Source organism: Pinus tabuliformis, chromosome 1_1 (assembly GCF_031772625.1).
Source record: "Pinus tabuliformis cultivar Carrire ecotype Pingquan chromosome 1_1, CPIR1, whole genome shotgun sequence".
NCBI classification, from domain to species: domain Eukaryota; kingdom Viridiplantae; phylum Streptophyta; class Pinopsida; order Pinales; family Pinaceae; genus Pinus; species Pinus tabuliformis.
Genome location: NC_142297.1, coordinates 259626938 through 259636418, shown reverse-complemented (window position 1 = coordinate 259636418; position 9481 = coordinate 259626938). Strand labels below are relative to the sequence as shown.

The 9481-nt window shown below is 39.3% G+C and overlaps 1 pseudogene across 1 annotated transcript; it reads left to right on the top strand.

The window, feature by feature from the left end:
- Positions 1 to 2285: 2285 nt before the first annotated feature.
- Positions 2286 to 8507, top strand: LOC149212525 (putative apyrase 7 pseudogene; annotated as a pseudogene). The gene is made up of 3 exons (XR_016250017.1): positions 2286 to 2523; positions 2750 to 4747; positions 7890 to 8507. The product of XR_016250017.1 is annotated as a putative apyrase 7 pseudogene (transcript).
- The last annotated feature ends 974 nt before the right edge of the window (positions 8508 to 9481 follow it).

Below are 9481 nucleotides of genomic sequence, written 5' to 3'. Positions count from 1 at the left end.
CACAAGAAAAGATAGCAGTGATTATTAATTCATTGGGGAAATGATATGCACAATAACAAATTTTGTCACATCAGCATTGTAATGTTAGATCTAAACAATAATTATTGTTCACACCAGCACTGTAATGCTACATCTGATTTTTTTTCTTTTTTCTTTCACACCAGCAATGTAATGTTAGTTATAAACACATTATTAAGACTGAATTCAACCATAGTCATAATCACTTGCATTGATAGTAAATACACAACAATATTCCAATTTGAAGAATGAAACTTAAAAAAACCAATTTCTCTCACACAACAATGGTGAAAAATAAACTACTTTTCCCCTTGAGCAGAGCTTCAAACAATTTGATGTAGCTCTATCCAGCAACCTAGAAATGCCCAATCTCTCACATAGCCATCAACACCCAGCACATTGGTGTTTTCCTATTTTCCCAATCTATCCTCTGCCTCTAGCAAAACAATTTCTCCCTCTTTTTATTAATTTTAGTAGAGTAGATGCTGAAAAAATAGCCATCGACCACTCAGCATCCATAAAAAATTCGTCGTCTCACTCATTAAAGGAAACAATGTTAGAAATATTTTCTCACTGGAAAAAGAAATCTATCGCTTTTGTAGTTCAAATAAAGTAAAATTGAGCATCCACATTTCTTTAAAACCATTGGCCTCCATGTTTAATGCAACAAGAAATCAAAACATGTTTCTCTCTCACTCTCTTATTACCAATGATTTCCAGCAATTAAGTGAAAGGTAAGAATTATCTACGTGGGTTCACTTGAATTCCTTAGAGATTGTTTAGGTGAGAAGAAACAACCACAAACACTGTAACAAAGAATATCAAACAGATTTTTTGTTTTTTTTTTTTTTTTTATATGCACGATAGCAAGTAATCCAGGGATGCTCCGGCATCAATATTTTGCAGAAGTGTACGTGACCTAGTATCACGTCAACTTGCACAAGAGTGGATGACCATGTAATTTGCAACAAGATCCTGCAATCCTATTTGCAATATGTGACTATATGGGATTTGGAGGCGAGGGTGTGGGGACAAAATCACACCATTTCAAAGCCTAAGGTTTCTAATCATACCTTTTCAATATTTTCACAGTTTGCATACATGCTCGATCAAGTTGAATTCCAGTTCTTTATATTTTGTAATGGAAACCCAAGGAACCATGATCATACCCATGTCCAATATACCCTACAATCAACGAAGTTCATAAGATGGCATCTCGTATGGCATTTGATCAATCAATAAGCTTGCATCTTCCATTCTCCTCTGTGCTGCGTCTAACTAAAGCCTCTCGAGGCCTCCCCGGAAATTCCATTATATGCATAGCTTGCAATCAAGCCACTTCATGGGGTCAAATTTCATTAAGAAAATTTTTCAAACACTTGGCATACATTCTAATCAGTGTAGTCCTAACAAAGATATCCACCTCAAACCCAATTCTGATAATGTAACTGTAGAGACAGCTGCTCTGATCTGGAGCATTCAGCCTAGAGAAATACCAAGGATAATACAGAAGGTTATATGTTCCAGCTTCACAGCTACACAATGCATTTTCTTGCACAAGCTGGGCACCTCCTTGTCTTGCACTTGTTCGATATATCTACCCATTTTTAGCATACACGATACCACAGTTCTCGCAGGAATTCTTTCAAAATTTTGGCATGCATACTCAATCTCCCAACACAGAACTTTCCTTACCAAAGGTGTCCCATATCAGGGTTTTGATCATTTTCTCATAAACATTAATGCTTCGTGTTGCAAACTCCACACCAATTGTAGATTTTGACTCTAGGATGAATTCATTTCTAGTAAATCTGGAGAGAAAATTGGACTTACCGACACCAGAATCCCCAATCAGAACCACCTTAAACAAATAGTCATAATCATCATCGACTTTGTAAGCCATCTCCACACAGCACCAAACGAACTCTTGGGTGTGCTCAAGAACCCAAAACCTGAATGAATAGCTGCGCAGTTAATTTCACCTTATAGCAGAAACCCAATAGCTATGCAGTTAATTTCACCTTATAGCAGAAACCCAATAGCCGGTTCAATGGGTAGATAATGAATATCGGCCTATTATAGACACCCAATATCTGGTCGGATGGATACACAATGGATATCAAATTAATCCAGAAATACACGACAAATATCGTCCTATTGCATAAACCCAATAGCTACTTCAATGGATAGATAATGAAAATTGGCCTTCTCGATGCTCCTTCCAGGTCTCTGCAAAATCAGATTTCAATCGATAGAATGTAACAGGAATGTGCAGTGTCAATCCGGGTTGCAGAGGCCGCTATAGACCGATTTCGAACGCGTTTTGGCGCGAGGGGAGGTCGACAACAGCAAGTTCGAGACGGGGGGCCGCGGTTGGTGGGTCCCGCGCTCGTCACCGGAAACACAAGGTGGTGGCCGGAGTCCCGTTCCATGGATATGTATGCGCTCCCATGACGTGTTTGACATACATAGTTGGCCCAACATTTAATACAAAATATATGGCTGGTTAGCCCTTGCCATAAACTCCAACCATTAGATCATTGGCCTTTTTAGAAATCAAGCGTCACCGAAGAGAGGCCAACCGTCTGTGGATGAATGAGAGGACAAGCGTCTGTGGATGGATGACAAAGGACAGCAATCTGAGGCGCCTCGATCCCTTCGATCTGAACATCAGGGAGCTCTATGAAGCGGATCATGTCCCTTGACGAAGATGGCAGGGTGTGGTGAGGAGAATACCGGCTCAGGGCGAGTCATTTCTCTGCATCTTCATCAGATTCTGGCTCTTCTGTTTCATCTTCTGCATTGCCGCTCTTAGCTTTACCCTTCAGGTTTGCATGGGCAGGTTATGGAAAGACAGGTGGCCTGCGGCATTCATCGTCTCTCCAAGACTTCTCAACATACCGCAAGGTTGGTTCTGAAGAAGGGGATTTAGCCTTGAGCGGTGCTGGTATTCTTCGAACAAAACCTTCATCGATAAGGGAGGGCACAGGAGGAGGCACTAGCTTTTCAAAGGAGAAGGGCCTACCTTCAACACCATTGAGAAAACAATGCTGGTTAAAGGTGGCTGTTGGGTTTTTACTTCTCTTAATGCTTTTAATTCTGATCATTGCGGGATTTGGTTGGTTAAAATCTTATCGGAGTACAGAGGCATCACATTTTTCTATAGCTTTGGACTGTGGGAGCACTGGTACCCGAGTTTATGTGTATGAGTGGGTGCGGAATGATGGCAAGCATCAAGGGAGTATTCCAATGGTGCTGCGCCAATTTCCTGAAGGTACTGATGGCAAGTCAAGGCAACAGAATGGTCGAGCTTATCATCGCATGGAAACTGAACCTGGTTTTGATAAACTTTTACACAATGAATCAGGGTTGAGGTCAGCCATGGAACCACTGCTCCAGTGGGCTGAAAAGAAAATACCGGCTCATGCTCATAAAAATAGCCCTCTTTTCCTTTTGGCCACAGCAGGGCTTCGCAGGATGCCAAGTTCAGATTCAGAATGGATCCTGGACAAGGCATTGTCAATTCTAGAAGAATCTCCATTTATGTGTCGAAGAAATTGGGTTAGGATAATTACTGGGGTAGAAGAGGCTTACCATGGATGGGTAGCTCTTAATTATATGATGGGTAGATTGCAGAATATGCCGATTCTAGAGACGTTTGGTGCACTTGACTTAGGGGGTTCCTCATTACAGGTGACATTTGAATCTAAATATGGCTTGAATCTGACCATTGGAACAATGGAACGCCATCTAAATGCATATTCTCTTACAGGTTATGGCCTAAATGATGCCTTTGAAAAGTCCGTTGTACTTCTACTCAGAAAAAATTTAAAAACTGACAGTGGGAAATTCTCTGGTGGTCAGTTGCATCTCAATCATCCTTGCATACATGCTGGTTATAGACAGCAATACTCATGTTCTCAGTGTTCTTTCTTACTCCAGAATGGAAGTCCTCTGGTTGGTGGAAGAGACATAAGTAAAGAAGAATCTCGAGTAGGGCTTGAGTTGATTGGTGAGCCCAACTGGGAAGAATGTGAAGCTCTAGCGAAATCAACCATAAATGCCTCTGAATGGTCACATTCGGGGGCAAGGACAGACTGCAAACAACATCCTTGTGCTATCAGTGATCAGCAGCAACAATCTCAAGGGCGATTCTATGCTATGTCAGGTTTCTTTGTTGTGTTCAAGTTTTTTAATCTATCTGCTGTTGCTTCATTTAATGATGTTCTAGAGAAGGGTCGGGAGTTCTGCACTAAAACTTGGCAAGATGCTGAGCGGAGTGTTGTTCCACAGCCTTCTATAGAACAATATTGTTTTCGTGCTCCATATATAGTATCACTCCTGAGAGATGGTTTGCAATTGAAGGAGCAACAAGTAGTTGTGGGGTCTGGTAGCATTACTTGGACTTTAGGTGATGCATTGCTTGAAGCTGGAACATTTTTGTTAAAACGGCCGACAGTGGGAGGCCAGGCTAATTTTCACATTTTTGAGAAAAGACATTTCGATTTAGATCCAACTACTCTTACGGCAGTGCTCTTTATGTTCTTTTTAATAATAATATTTGCTTTATCGTGCCTTCATAAAGGGATCTTGAGGCTATGGCGTAAACCGCATTTGCCTCTTTTTGGACAACACACTTCAAGTGGCAGCCCCATTATCAAAATTCCATCGCCTTTTCGCTTCCAAGGACGTAATTCCATCGGTAATGGAATTTCTCCAAGTCGTTCTGGTAAGCTCTGTAACTGAAACTTTAAATTATTCATCTTCAACAGTTTTTTTTCCATTTTGATTAAATTCTTCCAGATCCATCACAGTGAGTTTTTTGAGTTGACATTTTGATCCAGCCAGAGTGGCTCACCATCAGGACTCAAAAAACACTTGCTGGCTCGAAGCCTCCAAATATCAACTCAAAAAACTCAGTGTGATGGATCCAAAAAAAAAATAATCAAAGTTATTCATATCACAGAAGCCTTAACTTAGAAAAAACTTATTTTACCAATTGAATAATCTTGATTGATCATTTCTCTTTTCCTTCACTCACTTGACAATCTGCCTCTATATGTTTGTGTTTATGTTGCCTTTTAATTCTCTTTTCTTTCAGAGGCTATGCATTTATTACTCATCGCTGCATCTTATGCTTATGTCAAGTTTTTAACCTCCGTGGTTACAGAAATGTTGATTCCCCTGCTTTTTCCACAAGTCCGCTGCATATGTTTGCATAAAATTTTCACTTAAGTTTCTTATTGAATTTACAAGTGTTTGTTGCTTGAGTGCCATGCTTGGTTGTCTTTGGTTTGCCAAAGGTTTTGAGAAGATTAATACGATTAGTTTGGACTAGTACTCAGCTGAGTATTAGCAATAGTTTATAATTTCTGTAACTATACTCATGATGATGATTTGTTCCATGAAAAAATAACACACAACAAAGGATCTGTACATGTGAACCTGTAGTATGTGGAATAAAGTCAGCTCACTCCCGTTGAGGATGTCAATTAATTTTCTCATGTTCCACTAATCTCAACAAGGGTAAAACCACAGAAGAGGCATCCTCAGGTCATGAGCTGTTCAAGACTAAAAGCTCATGGGCTCTTGATATGTTTGGCTATTGATGTTCCACATTTTTCATTTTTGTGATTACTACACAATTAAATGCAGAACAGGTTTAAAGTCTATGAAGTGTTTCAGATGATTGGGAACACCTATGGCAGTATTGTGTGGAAAATGGGTATATTATAATGTGGCATTGTGGCTGCATCTAATGTTTCCTCATAATCAGGTTTCTGGGATTCCAAGTGAGCTGAGGTGCCTCCCTTCCTGGATGCTTTGTTCACAAGGATGAAACCAAGTGCCTTTGATGCACCATTTGCGTGAGTCAAGAACTGTGGATATGAAGAATGGGATACTCGATGACATTCTACATGATATCGTTGACGTTGTTGGATTATGTCAAACAGTCAAAGTGGACAATGAAACATTTGGAGATTCCATGAATTTCAAAAAGCATGCCTTCCTTAAAGCAAATATAAAAGATTTAACACTGTACACAGGATACTTCCCAAAGCTTGTTTAATTATAAAACACATATATTTCTCAAATGTAGAAGTCATACCATGTGTGTGTTCCTTAATAAACCTTATAATAGAGTTTATAGAGCTGATCTTTTCTACGGACGAGATAGTCATTTAGGAAAAGAGGCTAACTTGAATTTGAAATGTTGTGTGGTCATTAGTATGTGTCGTAACTATGTTAAAGAAGCGACCAAATTGAAGAAACAACAAGTGTATTTCCCTGGAGGTACCTTGTAGTACTGAGAAATTATTAATGATATGTTTTTCACCCCTTGTATTTAATATGCAAACAGGAATCTAGCAATTAGTTATTTCGTTTTTTCTATTCTAGACCAGATCCATAGTGCCTAAATTTGCTATTGGGCTAACCTGCATAGCCATGACTCTTTTCAGTATCTGGTCACAAAGGAGTGTCCTCTCTAGTTCTGTTTTCACACCGACACGTTTCTTGGCAAGTGCCTTAGGGCATCTTAGTTGACCCTTGTTTCTGGTCATATGCTCACGATTCTTTCCTTGTTCCCTGCTTGTGAAATGTGTCAAAAAGATCTGAGCTATAACATCAATTGTAACATTGCAGATCATGCTTGTCACTATTTTTTTTATGCTCCTCTTCATTGGCCACTGATCCATGGCAATGCATTCCTTTTCTGATGAGTGACATTCAGAAGAAGTTTTTAACATTAGAATAGTTTGATTCCAATTTTGGTTATAATTTAATACAATGCATACTTCTTCGATTCTGGAAATTGAGGGAAAATTTTACATGCAAGAGATATCGAAGACAGTGCACCTTCGCAGGTAGTTAATCCAGGGGATAACCATCAACATGGTGACAAACTCAACTTGAATGTGTTTCCCGTGTGATCTAGGCTTAACTTTCCCCAACCTCTTACATGCTCATTATTTGCTTATCATTTCCTTTTTTCTCCAAAGGCATTGCTCTAAGTTATTCTTGACAAACGGAGTTATATGGGGAAGTTGTTCATATCATGGACAGAATTAGCAAGGATCGAATAGAAGTTCACCACTTTTGCATCTCTCCAAAAGCTTTAGCTTTGTTTACGCATACTGTAAACATGGATACGTTTTGGATCTGATTGGATTTCTTTTTTTATGGGCTTGGTTCTGATGCAACTGACATTTATTTACAATGAGGAATTTCATCTCTTCTTTTCCATTTTTCTAAAGTTGTTTGAACTCATTTCCAGAATTGCTAACTGGTGTGGTTGAAGCTACTATAAAAAACTAAAAAAGGATCAAATAAGGCAATTCTAGGGGATGGGCTGACATCCATTGTAGGAGGTAGGCTGCATGTTCTACTCTTCTCATGTATTATCATTGAACTGAAATTTAAGTCCAGGACTACAGTTTGTAGATCTGTTTCTATTGTCTTTGGTGCTTTGATCCTTCAACTAGTTTCCCCCATTTTATTCTGTCTCATGTGTTGTGAAACTGCCTTCCCTATAAGTGGTTCGGGGGAGAAGCTTTGCTTCTTTTAATAACATGCTCAGTCTACTAATCCTGATTGGATGGGATAGAAATTCATGTGGTCGCCATTAAGATTTCTATTGTTTAGTTTTACTTTACAAGAAGGATTTTGTATCTACTTTATTGATCTCATCACAGGAAACCTTCCAAATTCATTTGTCATGTAATTCTAATAATGTTGTTTATTCTTCCTTGAAATGAAATTAAAACAGTTATGAATCATGATGTTGCAAATTGTATATGATTTCTGTCTGTGTTTTCCCAAGCATCATATTCTGTAATGTAACTGGAATTATTTTTCTTCATTATTTTCAGGGGATGGAAGAGCAAAGATACCACTTAGCCCTTCAAATTCAGGGTGTCAGCAACCATTTGGACTTGCGCAAAGCCTTGCGGGTGGAAGTGTGCAACATGCTGATTCTCTCAAGCACCAGTCAACTGTGTCAGCTGGATTGTTTTTTCCAAGCAATTTGGGGCAAATACAAACTGATACTGGACCCTTGTGGACGCCTCACAGAGGTCAAATGCGGTTGCAGAGTCGACGATCACAATCAAGAGAAGATCTCAGTTTATCAGTTTTAGAGAGCCATGTCGTCAAGTTGTGATGGCTAGAAGCTGTATATAGATTTTAGAGAAAGGCTGTGCTTTTCTCAAAAGTGTACATTACAGGAGAATCTGGAATATCAACTTGTTAAGCGAGTATAGCTTTATGCAGCATCTCTGGGCTGGTTCTTTATGTATTGAGGGGAGATCCCTACAGCACAACTGAAATATATACTAAAATATTGCGAATTGTATTTTTGGTCTCTCTACATTTTGGCGGATGGTTGGATCTTGTTAATTTTATCTGTAATGTTAGCATATTCATCTCGCTTAGCGTCTTTGATGGATATTTGTAACATAAATGCATTTTAAATAACATTTTTTTTTCAACTTCAGGTCGCTGACAGCCAAATGTCATATTATAGAGTTATCATTTTATTCTTTTTGGAAATTTCGAAATCTCTTGGGACCCGTGTTGTTTCCTGGCAGTGTAAAGTTTCTTTACTTTTCAGAGGTTAAAAGGAAGCTTCTGAACACAGTTCATTGGCAGTTCATTCATGTGTTATCTTTAATAGTCAAACTCCAAGTTCATAGGATTCAATTAGTCTCCAAACCTTTTAGACTATTTAAATTTATACCAATTGCAAATAATTATTACAACAATGTACTTGATTTATATCATTCAATTTTTTAATCAGGAAAGAAAATTGATCTTAAATTTAGGAAATGTCATTTTTCGGAGCCAAAATGGCAGAAAATAGTGGTTGGAATACCGTAATTACGCCGTAAGGTGTTCCCTCTGAGAGGAACTCCCCTCCGTGCCGCGGTGTCTCGTTATCAGCCCTTAGATCGATTGTTAGACGATGGAATAAAATCCAACCATTAGATCATCAGCCTTTTTAGAAACCAAGCGTCAGCGAAGAGAGGCCAAGCGTCTGTGGATGGATGAGAGAGGACAGCAATCTGGGGCGCCTCGATCCCCTTCGATCTGAACATCAGGGAGCTCTATGAAGCGGATCATGTCCCTTGACGAAGATGGCAGGGTGTGGTGAGGAGAGTCGTCCATCCATTCGGCGGTGAAGAAGGTGACAGAAAACCCATGGTACACAGTCAGCCGAATATTCACACCAGTTCACACCAGTTCTTCACTTGATCGCTCTACTTTGTGGTCACTCATTTCATGGCTCCTCGGCATTCTCATTCTCTGTTGGCGAAAGCTTTCTTATTCTTTATTCTTATTCTTTCCCCCGTTGCAATTTCCACAGGGCTTTGCATTGCAATCAGCCATGAAATTCAAAGAAAAACCAAATATTCTTGCAGCAGATGTCTTCCCTGTACCTCTGGGCCCATGAAAAAGATAAAAG